Source organism: Ascaphus truei, chromosome 1 (assembly GCF_040206685.1).
Source record: "Ascaphus truei isolate aAscTru1 chromosome 1, aAscTru1.hap1, whole genome shotgun sequence".
Taxonomy (NCBI): Eukaryota; Metazoa; Chordata; class Amphibia; order Anura; family Ascaphidae; genus Ascaphus; species Ascaphus truei.
The window spans coordinates 149741452-149762387 of NC_134483.1; positions in this window are offsets into that span (position 1 = coordinate 149741452).

Here is a 20936-nt window from a genome sequence, read left to right on the forward strand (position 1 = left end):
GTTTAGCAATGTATGTCATTATTAGATTAATCCAATTGGATCATTAGTAATGTGTATTTTCTATAAAAAATTTTTTAAATATAATGTTTATGTTTATTAAATTGATTGTCATTTTTTATATTATTATATGTTACATCTTTGGAGCACTACTATGTAATGAGTAGATGCGTAATAATTACCAATTTTATTATATAATTACCATATGGACTGCAATTAAGTGATTAATTCACAAATTCTGTGCCTATAAATATGCTAAGAAATGATAGGGCATTTAGATTCCTGAAGAAGTCGTACCGACGAAACGCGTAGAATCTTTGTTCAGTATTCAGCCTGTGCAAGTCTTTGACGCAAAGTCCTGGCAGTCGGAGATCCTCCCTACAGCACTTCTGCCCTTAACCCTGTGTCAACCGGAAGTGACATTGATGGGAGCAGAGACGCGGAGGGGAACAACACATTGTGTACCGGTGAATTGTGCTTACCTTATCGGGATTTCGTACGACTGTACTTATAGACCTTATGTGAGTGCATATCCATATGTTTTATTTATGATGATCTCCAATACATTTTAAGACGTTATTGCGCTATTTGGTGTTTCTTATTATTCCTGGGTATTCGTGTAATGGTGGAGAGGAAGTGAAAGGGGTCTGTACCTGTGGATATCCAGTTTCATTGCTCTAATCAGAGAGAGGAGTGGCTCTGTAATGCCTTACTAATGAGAAGAAAATTGTGAGTGGATTACCTTTACACTTGAAAGAAAGTCACACAGAGTTGAAATTATACCATACTACAGGCATACCCCGCATTAACGTACGCAATGGGACCGGAGCATGTATGTAAAGCGAAAATGTACTTAAAGTGAAGCACTACCTTTTCCCACTTATCGATGCATGTACTGTACGGCAATCGTTAAATACGTGCATAACTGATGTAAATAACGCATTTGTAACAGGCTCTATAGTCTCCCCGCTTGCGCACAGCTTCGGTACAGGTAGGGAGCCGGTATTGCTGTTCAGGACGTGATGACAGGCGCATGCGTGAGCTGCCGTTTGCCTATTGGGCGATATGTACTTACTCGCGAGTGTACTTAAAGTGAGTGTACTTAAAGCGGGGTATGCCTGTATGTTGCTTTTATTATTCTCTTACATATGACTACGTGAACACTGGCGCTCCCCTGAATCTTTGAGGGACACTGGGTAGCCCTGGTGTAATTCACCCCACGTACCGGCAAATCATGCCTGCTCGCCGAGGAGAATTAAACGACTACCGGTAACTTTGGGCCCCGAACTCCTGCAAACAAAATAATTGCATTTCCACACAAATATCCCACCTAAAACCTGTCACACAAGAAATCTCACAGTTCTAGGGCTAAGGGAACATGAAAACAGGAAAAAGCAGGGATCACTTTATTTTACACATGTATTATGCCTGGTACTTTGCTTATGGAGGACCCGGGACCCCACGGTTTCAGGGATAACCAGAGGGCTTAACCTTTATTGTATAGCCTGGTTACCCCTAACCGTCACAGGTGTGAAGTCTTCCCCATGCAGAAGTTTGGCTCCATTTCAATGGCACTGATCTCTCCCCCTGGAGGGGGAAGACAGCTACATACTGTAGTATACTGATTGCAGGGCAAAGTTAAGTCATCTTAAATGTACTGAATCTTCAATAAGCACAACATGCTTTCCTCAACAAATGTGTGGGTTTTCTTTAGGAAACGGTATTGTGATCTATCCTTACACGACAAAGTATAATGGGGGAATTTATAGCAGTCATTTATTAGGGGAATCATTGAACCATAATTATCACTATAAGGTAACCTTTGGCATGGCCGTTGTTGACATGTTACAACAGTCATGAATGAACTGTGTATTGTGTGTTGCTTCCGTCGAATACCATGGCTTTATCCAAGTGCATAAAAAGAGTACATAATAACAGCTAATGTCATGCTCTTGCACGTCAGTTGCAATGTAATTACATGCTTCTAGGCCACATGCTTATTTTGTATGAAGAGCTCAATACGGGTTTCGTGTTGAACAGAAAAATAGTGGTAAAGGGATTTTCTATATCCTTACAAAGACGTAAAAAGGTCGCTTTAGGTGCATCCAAAAGATCGTTTCACGAGATATACACAAACCAGTCATCTATAAGCCTACAGTACATACTAACAATTTACTGTAGTCTGAAATCAGTTTTTTTGACAATCCTTGTTTGAATGTTTTATTATTTACCCCAAAAAATGAAAAATTGATGATGTGTTTATTTTTGAGGGCCGAACTCATGAAGTTCTTTTGCACAAAACCAGGTTGTTATTTTTTTTTTTTTTTTTTTAATTCTCCTATTCCCACACCACAACTATCTTCACAAATACTGGTTGCCTTGCATCTACCATTTTTAAAATGTTTGCATATGCAGATGCTGGAATATGTGTACTAGCTTGAAAACTCATGTTATAATGTGTCTTTTTTCCAAGTTTGCAAGCAGGCTTCTTGTTTTTACAAAATCTATAATGTTATATAGCATATTACAATATAATGTTATAATTGAATATTTTTTGTTTATGTTAAACTCCATTTTCAGACATTCATAATATTGGACAACTTATTATGGCGAAATGTAGTTGACATTGGAGAAGTAAATGGATAGATATATTTTTTAGTTTTACTGAATTAATATGGGGCAGATTCATCAAGCTATAATGTGGGGTATCGTACCTGATCAAGCATTAACTGCCATTAACTTGCAATTCCCTATATTGGAGCTTGATAAATCCTGGCATATATAAAAAAAATTGGTAGATTCATAGACGTATTTAGGGTGGGTACGTTCATGTTCCAAACTTTTACCATTTTTAAGATATTTCATATCTTCTCCTCACTTTTAAAGCTTTACACTCTTCTGCCCCTCCTTACATCTCAGCCCTAATTTCTCATTATGCACCATCCAGACTCTTGCGTTCTTCTCAAGGATGTCTTCTTTCTACCCCCTTTGTATCTAAAGCCCTCTCCCGCCTTAAACCTTTTTCACTGACTGCCCCACACCTCTGGAATGCCCTTCCCCTCAGTACCCGACAAGCACTCTCTCTATACACCTTTAAGACCCACCTTAAGACACACTTGCTTAAAGAAGCATATGAATAGCACTGTGGATATTCTGAACACATGATACATAAAGCTTGGCCCCCTGCAGACGCACTTACCAGAACTCCCTCCTACTGTCTCTGTACGTTCTCCCTACCTACCAATTAGACTGTAAGCTCCTCGGAGCAGGGACCCCTCATCCTTAATGTTACTTTTATGTCTAAAGCACTTATTCCCATGATCTGTTATTTATATTATCTGTTATTTATTTGATTACCACATGTATTACTACTGTGAAGCGCTATGTACATTAATGGCGCTATATAAATAAAGACATACAATACAATACAATAAAAAATAGCATTTAGTGAATCAGCATTCGCAACCATCTTTAATTGCCCTTTTTGAATGGCATAACAGTAATAAGACAGCTGTTAATCAGTTCAAATGAGATTATTCATTAAACTGTGATAGTGCCTGTGAGAGATATGTGCAGAGGTATGCAATGGAGACCGTTTCTAGGGTTAAATTAAAATAAGGCTTTATTGCACCTGTTCCTTTAACACTGCAAAACATTCAAAATAAATCAAATAAAGGCCTACTCCGCTTTGGAGAATATCTACACCAGTGGTTCCCAATCTGTGCGCCGCGGCGCCCTGGTGCGCCGCGGCTTGCCTAGAGGGGCGCCGCAATTATCCTCCCCACCATCCCTCCGATTATCCTCCCCACCATCACTGCTTCATGCCGACCAGGCCGCAGGGGATTGGCTGCAGGCAGAGAGGAAGCTGAGGGCGGGGCTTTGTGCAGAGCACACGGTGAGTGTGTCCCCTTCTGCCCCGGGTGATAGGAGAAGGTAGGGGGGTGATAGGAGAAGGGAGAGGGAGGGGAGAGTTGTACATTTGCCTGCCCAGTGACTGTATGCAGGGAGCTGCCTGCACGGATCTCCTCTCCCCCTAACCCCCCCACCCTCATCTCTGTCGCTGCCTCTGCTCTCCACTGCTCTTCAATGTGTGTATCTGTGTGTGTATTTATTTGTGTGTGTGTGTATTTGTGTGTGTGTGTGTGTGTATTTGTGTGTGTGTGTATGTGTGTATTTGTGTGTGTGTGTGTGTGTGTGTGTGTATTTGTGTGTGTGTGTATTTGTGTGTGTGTGTATTTATGTGTGTGTGTGTGTGTGTGTGTGTATTTATTTGTGTGTGTATTTATTTGTGTGTGTGTGTATTTATTTGTCTCCTTCTCTAGCTGTCTGCATACAGTCCTTCTGTGTGCATCAAGACATCTTTTCCTCTGATCTGCCCAGTGGTGTTTCTTAGTTCAGGCTTTTACTAACAGTCCTAATCGGCCAGGGGGAGTCTGGTTGATTACCTGTGCAATTAACCAGCACACTGCTGGATTTAGAGACAGTTTTTTCTCAACAGTGATAAGTCCCTGTTACAGTGCCATTTAGGGCACTATCACACGGAAACTCCCATTGAAGTTAATGTAAAGAAAACATTAATAAGAGCACTAGCACTTCAAAATTAAGGTAGCAAAGATATGGGTGAACTGCTGTTCAGAAAAAAAGGGATATTAACTGTCACAGGAGACTAGTACTTTTAACACTTTTTACCATTCAGGATTAATTCACTAGGCAGAACAAGGTAGTGGAATAAAATTAGCTTTATTTTGGTGAGACCAGCAGACATACAAATGAAACACAAAATACAGGAATACACACTTAACTGGGGGTATGGGGGGGGAGACTCTAGCCTAACTAGGTGCAGGGCGCCAGCTTCAGAAGGCTTACTCTGTCCGATCCTTGTCCAGAAACTTCACAGTACCTTCCTCCGGGAAGATACCTGGCTGTACCCGCTAAACACGAGCAAAGCACAAATTAAAACTTGACCACAAATTCAGAACTTGGTCTCAGCTAGGCAGGCTTCTCTGACTAAAAACAAAGCCGTTTGCTCTGCTATTCACAACAGAGCAACTTTGAAAAGCCGGCAGCGTCTCACCAACCCAAGTCTGAGACTGTCTGCTTCTCTGATCAGCCAGTCCCCTTACATAGACTTTGGTGTTCTATGTATAACATGGAGCAGAGGCTTGCCACCAATCAGAGGATGGATTGTAACTCACCCAGCCAATCAGAATGGTGAATCGTCTGGCTGCTGACATCAGAGGAGGGGGGGTGTCAAGCCGGCTCAAAAAGCCGTGTGAGCGGGAAATATGAATTGGCCAATTGGAATCGTGCCTACAAGCAGTGGCTTGCCCCAGCCAGCCCATTGCCTCCCACTGGGAAGGCTCCACTAGGTCTGAAAAAGGAGAAAATAAAAGTGTGCAGCTAAATTTCAACCATAAAGTGATAAAACCAATATTTTGTGATCAATAACTAAACCATCAATTGCCCTGGTTGTCTAACACATAGTGATAAAATTACATAAATTGAAAAGCATACATAACCATGTTAAATAACAAGAGCGTCTGCAGCTGATGAAAATGGAGGGTGGCTCAGCACCCTCAAATCACTAAGGAAACGAAGACAAAAAACAGACAAAAAACAGTGCAAAGACGCAAGTCGTTAAGTATATCAAAATATTATTGATTAAAAAGGTAAGGTAAGTATTCTGCGTACATCAAATTGAAAGGATAAACACATTGTATGGTTATAACACAAAGGTTACCACACGGCACGAAAGGAACTGCAGGCAGGATCAGATCTCTCTGTTGGACCTCCCAGGCTGTATCCGGACGGCGTTCAACCTCCTTGCGACTAATGGCTGACTGCACAATCACTCAGTCTTGTGGTGCACGTCTCGTCAGGAAAAATTGTCCGCCCCAGCAGATGGTATAATAGCCGGGTATAGAGAGAACTCTCCTCTTAAGTGCCACAGTCCAGTCTTACACCCGATAAGGTGATAGTATACCGGCAGAGAGTAAACTCACTCACAGGAAGTGGTCACTGTCCACCATGGCTCTGCTATGGAAAGCCGCTCCTCCGCAATGAATCACGTTGGGGGAGTGACTCACCGGATATATTACCAGGAACATTGCGATATTACGGGAACAGTGTTAAAGAGGCAAATAATCAGCAAGTTGCTAAAATCACATAATAATCCTACGTGTTTTGTAGCTAAGATGCTACTTCATCAGGGAATAATTAAACATTAGTTCCCGAAGGCACTATATACATGCCCGGCCTCCCTCATTGGCTGGCTAACACAGCACCAATAGCCAATCGGGTTTGCCGCGGCAGCAATCATGTCAGCTGCGAACTAATGCTTAAATGACACACAAAAAATTTATGTTACCTAAATTAGGTTATACATATTACATCAAATTTATACATAAAAAATATGAAAGCTGAAAATAGAAAAAACCTTTGTTAGTACAAAATAAAATACGTATGAAATAACTCCTAATATGAGAAGTGAAGAAACATCTGCTCAACTATAAATACCCCATCCCAGCAAAGATCATAAATGCGCTGCAATTTGACAGGATAACTTTCCTTATAAAATGGAATAATAAAAACAATAAAAATACAATATTTATTGTATTCCAAGGTCTAAGGCAAACTTTCTGATTGAGGGCATACAATTTATACTCAGCCATAATTAATTTTGGTTTAATGGGAATTTCTTCCTCCAAAAATGTGGAACCGCCATGGGTTCCAAGTTCGCGTCGAGTTACGCCAACCTATTTATGGGGCTATGGGAGGACGAAGGACTCAGGCGCGAACTTGATACTCTGGCGGAGGTATATAGATGATGTTCTGTTTGTGGGGAGGGGAGATGATGCCAGTCTGGAGGAATTGATAGTGTATATTAATAATAATAATCTAAATCTTAGATTTACATGAAATCATAGTAAAAAAATAATTAGATTTCCTAGACCTGGCAATCTTTATCCAGGACAACAGGGTTAAAACAAAAACGTATTTCAAGCCGGATGACAGTAACAATTTTATTCTGCAATCCAGTTGCCACCACCCAAGGTGGATTAACAATGTACCTTATGGACAATTCAGAAGAATAAAAAGAAATTGTACTGAGAACAATGAATTTGAAGATCAATCCCATTTGCTAAAAATAATATTTCTAGAGAGAAATTATCAACCAAACAATGTAGAAGAAGCCCTGGATAAAGTATGTGGTATTGATAGAAAATAACTAATCAAAGTGAAGAAGATACAAGAGACTGCCAAGATAGGACATAACAACAATATGGCTTTTATGAGCAATTATAATAGGGATGCTGAAAAAATAAAAAAACATCATGACCTTTGGCACATAGTTAAAAAATGACCCAATATTAAAAGATGTTGTTCCAGATAAATCTAGTGTCATTTTCAATCAAGCCAATTAAAAACAACAAAAAAAAAGGATTAGCACCAAGTACACTACCAATTGTAAAAGAGCCAAGAAACAACTGGTAGCCCAAGTCAAGGTTTTTATTGGCTGCAAAATCTGCAAAGCATGCCAATTTAGAACAAAGGATAAAATCAATTGTGTATCCTATGATACAAAAAGCTAGTTATGTGATTGAAAAGCATATAAGTTGTAAAACAGACTACGTAGTATATTTATTGGAGTGCTCTTGTGGCCTCCAATATGTGGGTAAGACCACCAGGCCTGTTAAAGTTAGGATTTTAGAACATCGTCAGGACGAAGCACGTAGTGTGAACCGCGTAGAGGTTACGACAGGTCACTCTGCGCGTATGCTGTTAGGCTGAGGTGACACTTGCAGGAAGTCCGTGCGGTGGCAACATCTCTGCGGTGGCGTGGTCCGGACCTCCTTACGTTCACCAGCGGGACCTGTTCGGCACTTCAGTGTAAGTTTCCGCCTCCCCCTTTCAGACTTAGGCATATGTTTAGCCTTGCTACTAGCATTATCTGAGTTACTACCATCCACGATTTTGAGCATTCATGTCTTTTTATTCATTTGTAATTATAGTGTTTTTAGATCTATTCCAATAGTTAGATAGATCCACTCATGATTTTGTGTGGGAATTATATTGATTGTGTGTGTATACTGAGGTGGGGTATGATACCTCAGTTGATACTCCTTTTTCATTTTGTTCTATAAATATATATATATTTTTACTTATTCTAATCCTTGGTGCGTATTGTGTGCATTCTTTTCTTGTTTTCACAAGGTATCCCCTATCCTAGGGGTTACCTTGTTATAGGAGTTAGTTGGAGAGACGCTCCCCATATATGCTGCAAGGGGATTAGTGCTTCCAGCAAACTACACATCTGCAGCACGAGCACTGAATTTCAAATTTCTATCGTTTTGAAGATAAATATTATGCAAGATGTATAATTTACTGTTCTCCTTCCCCATTGGTTAATATATGGAAAGTTATCCCATCAAATTACAGCGCATTTATGATCTTTGCTGGGATGGGGTTTATATAGTAGAGCAGACGTGGGTGGGGGCTATCGACTCCTGACGAAGCTGCATCCCAGCGAAACGCGTAAGTCATCACAGCCCTGTCGGAGACTCGGAGAATAGGACCAGTGCCAGGGAAAGCATCCTCGTGGTTGCCAAGCGGCTGCTACCGGATCCGGAAATGACGTCACCGGAAGAGATGGTCACGTAGAGTGAGGTGAGAGTGTGACTCACCCGACCCGCGGGAGTCACGGCTGAACCTATGTCATTATTGTTTTAAAGATTTGCATGGGGCCATGGTTTATGTATGAGGTGTTAATTATCAGCCATGGAGCTACTCATATACTTTCTTAAACAGGTGTGTTTAGAGGTGGGTCTTAAATGTTGATAGAGAGGATGCTAGTTGGATATTGAGGGAAGGGCATTCCAGATGTGTGGGGCAGTCAGTGAGAAAGGTTTAAAGTGGGAGAGGGCTTTAGATACAAAAGGGGTAGAGAGAAGACATCCTTGAGCAGAACGCAAGAATCGGGATGGTGTATAGCGAGAAATTAGGGCTGATATGTAAAATAGCCTTTTTTCAGTACAATCTGCACCATTAGGATTTTTCTTCTCTGAGATCACCGGAACGAGTGTACACCATTCCCATCCACCACATCTACCACAGTTTTGGATATGCCCTATTACTCCTCGGGTTTGTGAGTATAATATTTGAAGGCCTAATATCTACTGACCCTCCAGTTATCAATGCAATACTGTTCTATGTCAGTTTCTGTAAGGATTCTGCCCAATCCGTGCCGGAGTTTGCTGCAGTTTGTGTGTTCCAGCTTGCCTGCCCTTTCTCCTCATTTCGGCCATTTTGGTTACTGGCAGCCTGCTACCTAAGGCTACAGTTCCCAGTGGGAGTAGCCGAGCAAAGTTCTGTTTGCTCCAGCTCCGGTTGGCCATCACTGTCACACATTACCCGTTCGCCTATTTGGAATCCCTGTTGCTGACCCCGGACTGTGACCCCGAGCTTGCTGCCTTCCGCCTGCCCTGATCTTTTGCCTGTCACTTGGATTCTGCACCACTGCCGCCTGCCCTGACCCTTTGCCTGCTTATCAATTACGGATACTCTAAGAGGACTCTGTCCCTTGGCTCTGGTCGGTTAATTTGCATCCCTACCTTAGCCCTGCGGGTCAGCTTCCTGATCGGAGACGAGCATCATCACAGTTTCTCTCCTTTGGTTGCATACTCCCGCTCCCCTGCTTTGTCGATACCGGTTACTCACATCCAGACCACTTGATAACAGGTTTCAGGTAATAACACCACCATTGCGCAAGACAGGCTTAATGCCATGTTATGTTAAGCTAACGTAAGGCAGTGCAAAGGCATTAAGCATATGCTAACAAGTTCACTAACACCTGTTATCTCTGCATATACAAACAAAAGACACACTGCTACATCCAATTGACAAAACATATAAAGTAATAAGTATAAAGTTTAAATACGTCAATAATAATAATATTTACTTGGTTATTTTGTTAAACTTTTTGGCCAAATTAATGCAGGTCCTAACACTAAACTGTGAACCCTTCCTTTTGCCTCTGTATGAGGGGAAACAACCACAGTGAGTCCTGTCCATTCAGCAAAATGCTATAACCTCCTAAGTTAAAAAGGTGGGGAGGGGTAAGCTCTGGGAGGAGGGCCCACTTACCTCCAAGCAAACGATACCAGTCAGGAACTAAATGAACACACACATTCCCAGCACGCTCTAACTCCAATTAATTTGGTTATACCTTGACGTTGGTATGCAGGCTTATGACGCTTATGACGCTAATAAACATGCTGTTGCAATGTTGGTTCATTCTCTCTTTAAGCATATGGGAGTAAATGGGAGGTTCCGTTTGATAGTGCCCTTATTTGCACCATTACAGCTTAATGAGCCCCAAATTAGTTCTAAATGTAAAATTTGAAACTCGCACCTACTGTAGTTAGCCATCCAAAGGTCTACTCATACACATACACCCACACAGACACACACACATAGCCAGCGTCGGAATGGCCTGCCAAGGAAACAGAGAAATCACCAATCGGCCTACTGTCTAGCAGGCATTCACACTCTCAGCCCCTCCCCCACCCTGCCTGCACTCCATGGCTGTGTTTTCTAGCCAAGGCAGGTGCAACCTCTAGGTGACTTAGTGTGATGATTTAGGGGATTCCTTCCCCTTCTTTTCCCTCTGTCCCATCTCCTGCCAATCCCTCTGCCCTTTTCCACTCCTGTCCCGTTCCGTCTACCTCTCCCCCACTACCTCAGCGCATGCCCCGCAGGTCGCGCGGTCTCCGAGCCCATGCAGTGACGCTCCCCGCTCCCAGACACCCGCTGTGCCCGCTGCTAGTACCTCACCTTCCCTGGTTGCTCCGTCCTCTACTCTACCTTCCTCCAGTGGGGTGCCCGCGGCACGGCGCGGCGCTCCGCGCGCATGGTGGCGCGGCCTGTGCGCGCGCTCCCTCTACTCGCAGAGGGCGCATGCACACGCTCCTCCTCTGGGTCTTGTCGCCCTTCTGCTCCCTCCTCTCAGTCCCTGCAGGCCATATCCCTGTCACAGCCTGTGCGCGCGCACCCGCAACTTACAGAGGGCGCGCGCACACGCTCCTCTTATTTAGCCTGTCACGTTCCTGACTCCTCCTCCCAATCCCTACAGGCCATTCCCCTGACTGCTCCTTCTGTCTCCTCCTCTTCTCTCCCTGACCTATCTCTGTTGTCTCCCACTTCTCTCTCTGCTCCTCCCCTCTCTCCTATTGGTGTGTCTCCCTTTATAATCCCTGTCTGTCCACTTCTTCCTCGCTCTGCATAGTTCCTGTTTCCCTGTGTGTGCTGACCTATGCTGTGCTCCCTCTGTGTCCCTGCTGTATCCTGCTCCTGTGTTTACCTTGGATTTCCCTGTCTTTTGACCCTTGCATGTCCTGGACTACTCTGCTCTCTGGTACCCCTTGAACCTTGCTACGAACTCTACCTCGCTACCCTCTGGCATCCTTGGACTTGGCTTTGTACCCTGACGACTCTACCCTCTGGACCCCTGGACATTGGCACACGGACACGACCATTCTTACGCTTACACCATCAGACGTTGCAAGTATATCTAACAACTCTCTCTACAGGCCCAGCAACGCTATACCACACTCCGGGCTTGCTCCCACTGCTGTGGGTGTGTGGTGTAATACCGTTCCCACCTCAGTACTGGGGTCTTGCCAGGTCTGCGGGCATACAGGCGTGATATTATGCAGAGGCCAAACAAACACAGACCCCCCTAAGGTGGGTACCAGTATTTCCATAGAGGCCCTACAATACGTTAGTAACCAGCTGTCCACGGTCTCCCAGCAATTGGCTAAATTCTCCCCTCAGGAAAGTCCCATGGCTACCATGACACCGGTGGCTACTAACTACGCCAACCCAGCGCCACAGATTCCTTCTCAGAATCACTACGATGGGGACCCCCTCGCCTGCCGCGGTTTCTTAAACCAATGTGAGGTACAGTTTGAGATGTCCCCTCCCTGTTTCCCACTGGTCGTGCTAAAGTAGCATATGTCTACGCCTTGCTCACCGGAGACGCCCTCACCTCCCCCCTATGGGAACGCAAAAGTGAACTAACGCAAGATTACTCTCTCTTCAGACGCGAGTTTCAACTTGTATTCGATACTCCTGCACGGTGTGAGACAGCCGCCTTCTCTCTTTTTCACATTTCTCAGGCCCGAAGATCAGCTGCCAAATACGCCATCGAGTTCCGTATGCTGGCCGCCGAAGTCCAATGGAATGATGAGGCACTCGCCGCCGCGTACTGGCACGGACTTTCAGATACGTTGAAAGATGACCTAGCTACTCATGCCCAGCCGTCTTCCCTGGAGGAGTTGATTACCCTGAGCGTACGCATGGATCAGCGTACTCAGGAGCGACGGCACGAAAGGCACTGTTCTCGCTCTCCTTCTTCTGTTGCTACCCACAGGTCGCCTGCAACACCTCTCCTGGCACTGGAGTCTCCGGAACCGATGCAGGTCGGCAGTCAGCAACTTTTGGCACTCCCAGTAAAGGTAGAGGGGCTTCTACTGTGTACTGTCTCTCCTTGCCCCTCTCGTCCCAAAGCTCTCCCAAAGAAGTTTCTGCTTCCTGCCATGTTGGAGGGTCCTAACCTGTTCCTGAAGGTTGAAGCTTTCATCGATTCAGGATCTGGTGGTAACTTCCTGGACCAGAAGTTCGCATCGGAGAATCACATCCCCATGGTCAGAAGGAATACCCCCATTGGCCTCGAGGCCATCGATGGCAGGCCACTCCAGCCGGCATTTATCATTTGGGAGTCTATTCCGCTTACATTGACCTTGGCTGATGGTCATAAGGAGGTAATCATCTTCAATATTTTTCAATCTCCCACGGTGCAAATTATTTTAGGTTTGCCTTGGCTTCACTCCACAATCCGCGCATTGACTGGACCGGCACTCTCCCTCTCCAGTGGCCTTCGTCCGCAGACGCCGTTCCTGTGGAGTCTCCTGTTGCGGTGCTTGCCGGCCTGGATTCCGTTTCTTCCAATCTATTGACCCTGCCTTCCGTGTATCATGAGTACCTGGATGTGTTCAACAAGGTACAAGCGGAGATTCTTTCTCCCCATGGTCCGTACGATTGTCCTATCGATCTCATTCCTGGGACCATCCTGCCGAAGTCTAAGTCATATCCACTCTCCGTCCCGGAGGCCGAGGCCATATGTCCTACTTTCAGGAAAACTTGGAGAAGGGATTCATCCGCAACTCTACCTCCCCTGCCGGGGCTGGCTTCTTCTTTGTGAAGAAGGATGGATCGCTCAGGCCGTGCATTGACTTCCGCGGACTCAATATGATCACGGTGAAAAACCGGTATCCTCTTCCGCTTATCTCAGAACTGTTCGATCGTCTCCAGGGGGCCTCTATCTTCTCAAAGCTCGACTTAAGAGGTGCCTATAATCTCATTCGTATAAGGGAGGGGGACGAGTGGAAAACTGCATTTAACACACGTTCTGGACATTATGAATATCTTGTTATGCCCTTTGGTTTATGTAACGCTCCTGCCGTTTTTCAAGAGTTTATGAACGACATCTTCCGCGATGTATTGGGAACATTTGTCATTGTCTACCTAGACGACATTCTAATTTTTTCTACAAATCTGGAGGAACACATTTCACATACCAAACTAGTGCTTTCTAGACTCCGTTCTAATCACCTATATGCCAAGATGGAGAAGTGTTTATTCCACCAGTCCTCTGATGCCTTCTTAGGCTATATCATCTCCAGCCAAGGCTTCTCCATGGATCCAGAGAAACTGATAGCTGTTCTCGATTGGCCGCTGCCGAATTCACTTAAGGCTGTGCAGCGTTTTCTCGGCTTTGCCAACTATTACAGGAAATTCATCAAAAAGTTTCTTCTATTGCTCTTCCCATCACCGCACTGACCAAGAAGGGCACCGATATCTCTTCCTGGTCTCCTGAGGCTATTCTTGCATTTGAGGTCCTCAAGAAGGCTTTCGTTTCTGCACCCATCCTTCGTCATCTGGATACCTCCCTCCCCTTCACTTTGGAGGTCGACGCCACGGACGTAGGAGCCGGCGCAGTCCTTTCCCAGAGGACTTCTCCCCATGAGAAACTCCACCCGTGGTTTTTTTTCACGGAAATTTTTATCTGCCGAAAGGAATTATGATGTCGGTAACCATGAACTTTTGGCCATAAAACTGGCTCTTCAAGAATGGAGACACCTTTTGGAGGGTTCCAAGGAATCAGTTGCTATTCTCACTGACCACAAAAATGTGTTATATATTGAGGGGGCTCGTCGTCTGGGATCCTGCCAAGCTCGCTGGTCGCTCTTCTTTTCCCACTTTAACTACACTATCTCATATATTCCTGGTACCAAAAATGTCAAAGCGGACGCTCTCTCTCGTCAGTTCGCCACAGAAACCGAAGCTAATGAAACCACGCAGCCTATTCTTCCTGCCAAATGAATAATTTCCGCTAACAACTTCAATGTGTTGGACGAGATCAACAAAGCTCAAGCTCACATTCCCAGCAGGTTCAGGGTACCAGAAGGACGCCTATATGCAGTTCCACGCTTTCGCCATAAAGTTTTACTTTGGGGTCATTCTTCTAGAGCAGTCGGTCATCCAGGCTTCAAAAGGACAGCAGATCTCATTAAACTGACTTTTTGGTGGCCAAAGATGTACCAATACATTCTCGACTTTACTTCTGCCTGTCCTGTATGTGCCCAGAGTAAGACACTCCATCACAAACCTTCTGGTCTTCTCTTGCCTCTCCCCATTCTGGAACAACCCTGGAAACATATTTCAATGGATTTCATTGTTGAACTGCCCATTTCCAAAGGGATGAACACCATTCTGGTCGTAGTAGACAGGTTCTCTAAACAAGCACACTTTATTCCCCTCAAGGGTCTTCCTAACTCGGCCAGGTTGGCTGATGTCTTCTCCAAAGAAATTTTCAGGTTACATGGCGTACCCATTTCTATTGTCTCTGACCATGGATCACAGTTCATCTCGAAATTCTGGCGGGCATTTTCCCAAAGACTCGGTATCTCTCTTTTGTTTTCCTCAGGATACCATCCTCAAACCAATGGTCAAACAGAAAGGATGAACCAGACCCTTGAACAATATCTAAGATGTTTCATATCGGACTCACAAGACAACTGGGTGGACCGCTTACATGGGCCGAATTTGCTATAAATTCTTTGAAAAACGAGTCTACTCAGGAGTCCCCCTTTTTCATCAACTTTGGTTTCCACCCCAGTAGCCTTCCTCTCTCGCCCTCCCCTTCGGGCCTTCCTGCGGCCGACTCTCATGTTGTCAATCTCCAAGAATCTTGGAAAAGGATCCTCAAGACTTTACAATCTGCGGTTGCCAAACAAAAGTCCAAGGCAGATCATCATCGTCAACCTGGGCCTTTCTTCAAACCTGGCGACCGGGTGTGATTATCCTCAAAAAATATTAGGCTGAAAACACCATAGCCCAAACTATCTCCTAGATCCTTTCAAAATTTTGGAGAAAATTAATCCTGTGGCTTACCATCTCGACCTTCCTCCTACTATGAAGATTCCGTCCGTTTTCCACGCTTTTCTTCTTAAACCTTTCATACGTAGTCCTCATTTTCCTGTCCTCTCTCAGAAACCCGATCCAGTCTCCACCCTAGGACAACAGGAGTATGAGGTCCAATCACTTATCGATTCCTGCTGGTCCAAAGATAAACTCCAATTCCTGGTCCACTGGAAGGGCTATGGCCCAGAAGAACATTCATGGGTACCTGCACGTCACATCCATGCCCCAAGACTACTCCTTCAATTCCACCAAAAATTCCCCCTCAAGCCGTGGTTGGATCGCTCGGAGATCGATCCTCAAGGGAGGATACTGTGACGATTCAGGGGATTCCTTCCCCTTCTTTTCCCTCTGTCCCATCTCCTGCCAATCCATCTACCCTTTCCCACTCCTGTCCCATTCCGTCTACCTCTCCCCCACTACCTCAGCGCATGCCCCGCAGGTCTCGCGCTCCCGCGCGGTCCCCGAGCCCATGCAGTGACGCTCCCCGCTCCCGGACACCCGCTGTGCCCGCTGCTAGTACCTCACCTTCCCTGGTTGCTCCGTCCACTTTTCTACCTTCCTCCAGCGGGGTGCCCGCAGCGCGGCGCTCTGCGTGCATGGTGGTGCGGCCTATGCGCGCGCTCCCTCTGCTCGCAGAGGGCACGTGCACACGCTCCTCCTCTGGGTCCTGTCGCCCTTCTGCTCCCTCCTCTCAGTCCCTGCGGGCCATCTCCCTGTCACAGCCTGTGCGCGCGCACCCGCAACTTACAGAGGGCGCGCGTACACGCTCCTCTTATTTAGCCTGTCACGTTCCTGACTCCTCCTCCCAATCCCTACAGACCATTCCCCTGACTGCCCCTTCTGTCTCCTCCTCTTCTCTCCCTGACCTATCTCTGTTGTCTCCCACTTCTGTCTCTGCTCCTCCCCTCTCTCCTATTGGTGTGTCTCCCTTTATAATCCCTGTCTGTCCACTTCTTCCTCGCTCTGCATAGTTCCTGTTTCCCTGTGTGTGCTGACCTATGCTGTGCTCCCTCTGTGTCCCTGCTGTATCCTGCTCCTGTGTTTACCTTGTATTTCCCTGTCTTTAGACCCCTGCATGTCCTGGACTACTCTGCTCTCTGGTACCCCTTGAACCTTGCTACGAACTCTACCTCGCTACACTCTGGCATCCGTGGACCTGGCTTTGTACCCTGACGACTCTACCCTCTGGACCCCTGGACATTGGCACACGGACACGACCATTCTTACGCTTACACCATCAGATGTTGTAAGTATATCTAACAACTGTCTCTACAGGCCCAGCAACGCTATACCACACTCCGGGCTTGCTCCCACTGCTGTGGGTGTGTGGTGTAATACCGTTCCCACCTCAGTACTGGGGTCTTGTCAGGTCTGCGGGCAGGAAGGCGTGACACTTAGGTGGTCGCCTAGGGTGGCACACTTTGGGGGCGGCGGGAGTGGAGGAGAAGGATGACGACGGCAGAGGCCAGTGGGTCTGGACAAGAACAGGGTGTCAAAAGGAGGATGGTAATGAGAGCAGAGCAGGGTGGCAGGAGTGGAGGAGGATAGCCAGGGAGGAGCTTGCCCCAGCGGTTCAAGTCATAATGAATTGTAATTGCTATTTCTCTAATTGAATGTAATCCACATAGGCGTCTAATTATCCAACTTGCAAAACGATGCTAAAAAAAATGGCACCCAATTTATCAAAGGGAAAAAAATTCTATTGCTCTTAAAGGTTAAATTGCAGCCTAAATTGCTTCATACAAAACTTCCAAGACAAGTTTATTCTTCTTGGGGAATGTTTTTTTTTTTGCTAGAACAGAAATAAACCCTGGGATGATAATTTGCAAATGTAAAAAGCTCTATCAGTGAGAGGTAAGACATAAGATTTAAATATTCAAACGTACAATGAGAGATTCTGAGCCTGCAAATTTGTGTCCTGTGTCACAATAGTAAGTGGCACTTGGTTCAGCCAAATTAGCAGGTAATAAAAATGAATCCCTTTGAAGTAAGAAGCAAATAATGACAAACGTATTTAGCTCAGATCAACATGACAATAATTAGCACTAATCATCACACTGTTTTGAAGCAAATGGCTGCCAACCTAATTGTTGATTGAAATCTCCAATTGAATCAAGCGGTGTGTGGATTACAAATCCTGGCACTGAGCTACCAATTATTGTCAAACCCAGCCTCAGAAATAGGTGTTTCTTTGAATCTTGCTGTCAGGGTTTGTGAGACTATAGTTAAAGCTTCAAGCCTTTTCTCATATAAACAAGATATTTAAAATGTTGTCAGCTTAGATTTTTCAACATAAATGGTTAGCTAGTAAAATGTTTTTGCAACTTTTTCAAGTTTAGTTATCAAGTGGCCAATGTCCTTTAGCAATTCAAGTTATCTTTTGATAAATATGACATGTTTTTCAGAGCCAGAGACAGAACATGAAACACAGACAGAGCTCCGTGCTACATCCATTAACACAGATACACGGTACAGTGCCCATATATATAAAGATATATTTTGAATAAAATGGTCTTTTAGTTTAACCCTTTGGCCAAAGTGTTGTAAGCCCTTGAGCCCCTCCAAGGCAGACCACATCTCAAGGGTCCTAACACTAAAATAAATTCTTAATAACCTGTACATTACCAGGAAGAATGATTTATAATAAATCTGTCAAAATTAGTTGCATAGTTCTAAGTCTGATTGAAGCTCTTATTAACCTGTACATTACCAGGAAAAGCATTCTGTATTAGATTTGTCGCAATCAAACTGTATGCAGGTTCCCATGGGTGTGGAAGGTGCAATGGAGTGAGCTTTTAACCATTTAAAAGTGGGAGGGAGTGAGCTTCAAAACTGGGAAGGAGGAGCCACCCTCCAAATCAGCCAGGACCAGCTGAACAGAATTGCAAAACATGTTTTTCAGAGCCTGTTTTCTGTCTGCTAAACAGCAACATCCTCTCCAACAACTTTAACATTTTGTTTCATAATGTAATATATATATATATTTATATATATATTTGGACTTATTGCTCACAATTGATGAAAATAGTCTTATTCAAACTAAGGTTCACTTCAAAGAAGTGGCAGTCAATGGATATATCCATGCAGCGAGTAGCCACCATCCCAAATGGCTGCAGAACATCCCTCTTAGCCAGTTTAATGTGCTTAGATGTAACTGTTCATCTGATATTGTATTCGACAAGCAGTCAAAACAGCTTGTGAGCAACTTTGTCCAAAAGGGCTATGATCTTGACCTTGTCCTAAAGTCGTATCACCCGGTTAGATCTATAGAACAAGCAGTATTATTAGAGAAATCTAAAAAGAAACACCTCACAGATACTAATATCATTTGCAATGATGATGATGCATCTAACAAAGTTCAAGTAAGCAATGCAACATTTATCACCAGATACTGTAGCCAATCCAATAAAGTGATCCATACATTGAACAAACATTGGAATGTGCTTTTCTGTTATCCACATCTTAAAAATCAGTTGACAAAATCAGCTCCAGTTTTCCCTAAAAGGGAAAAATATTAGAACCACAGAGGCAATTTGAGACAACTATATACCCCCGGGTCTAATTACATCTTGCCAAAGGGTAATTTTAGATGTGGGAGAACAAGATGCCTCATGTATTGGCATATTGTGTTGGATTATTCTTTTACACATCATATCAACAGCAACATAAACTGCCTCACAACGCATGTAGTATATGCATTATCGTGTCCCTGCCATATACAATATATTGGACGCACTAAGCGACCACTTAACGTTAGACTTCTCGAACATCGCCGTGCAATCATTAAAGGTGTGCTCACACATAGTGTTCCACGACATTTCTCCATGGCCCACTAAAAGGATCCAACTGGGCTTAGGATCATAGGTTTATAATTGCCTCAAAACTGGGAGGAGATAGATTCAGGGCACTTTATGTACGTGAGTCCTTTTGGATTTACACTCTTGGTACGTTGCCCCACTCGTTCTAAATGAATGCATAGATACCAGTATAAGCATTCATTTAGTATAGACCTGAGGAGAGCTTATTCAGTTCAATTCACTGTAATCCCTTTTTCATGTATTGTTATAGATTAGGTTCTCTCTAATTTGTCATTTGCTACATTTGCATTTAAAAACACGTTTAGTGTATCTAGGAACATTAATAGACTAATTCTCCAATAGTAATCGTTAGCTGGTAGTATATTATTGTAGCCCCCTGTAAACAGCACCGGCTATACCTATCTCCTTCCTACTGTGGTAAGTCCTGTTAAGGGCAGGCACCAGTAGGGATCATGGGTTTCCCCCGCTTCTAGCCCTGGCTTGATTGATGGAGGTAGGCCCCCTGACTCTGTGTTCAGGCAGAGACACAGGGGAGGGAAAAAGGTGAACAAAATAAAGGTGCGCGACTACAGTGGATAAGTGACGTGATAAGTGTAATACAATGGAATAGGTGACCTTATGTATATATTGATGTATATGGAGCGTCTGCAGCTGTGGCACCAGGGATGGCTCTGGTCCCCCCTATAAGCACACAAAAATACAAAAAACACAGCGCACAACGCTCATAGTGCATTAAATGATATCTTTAGTAACCAAAATAAGGAGGTAAGTATTGTGCGTACATTTGAATAAAATAAACAAGCATTTCAGGGTTATTGTTACCCAAACACCAACGGACGCCCGTGATAGTCTCGTGGCTCTCTCCTTCTCACTCCAACAGCCTCGGTGTAGGGTCTGGATAATCTCCACTCCAATCGCTGGTATTTCAGCCTCTCGCCTTGGGGTAAGGCTTGTACAGTCTCACGTTAGGTGAACAGCAGTCCAGAATGACCTCAGCTCGTGTGCGCAATGCCCGTCACAGGAAAAGCACTCTGTAATAGATTTGTCACAATCACACTGCATGCAGGCAAGTTCCCCTGATAGTTGGAGATCTCCAACATTATTCAAATGTACGCACAATACTTACCTCCTTATTTTGGTTACTAAAGATATCATTTAATGCACTATGAGCGTTGTGCGCTGTGTTTTTTGTATTTTTGTACACAGGGGAGGGGCCTGCTAACATCATGATAGGCGGGGCTGTCTCTATTTAGTGGGCTGCTCCTGTGAGTCTAGAGTTAGTTAGTGCTGAAGCTGAGTCTGGTTAGTGCTGAAGCAGAGTCTGGAGAGAGAGCTGAAGCAGAGTCTGAGCTGGGAGCATGCAAGTGAGAGGAGAGACTCATCCACCTTGAGTAGAGCTGATAGCACCATAGTTCAGGTGGACCAATGCCCCTCACCCCGATGCTGGGGTGATGGGGAGATTCCATCCCCCACCCAGAGGATACCCTCTGAGGTTGGCAGTGGGGTATTGACGCCCCAGCCCAGTCCATCCTGTCGGAGGGTAAACTTGGAGGGAAGGAGAGGAGGAAAGACCTGTAC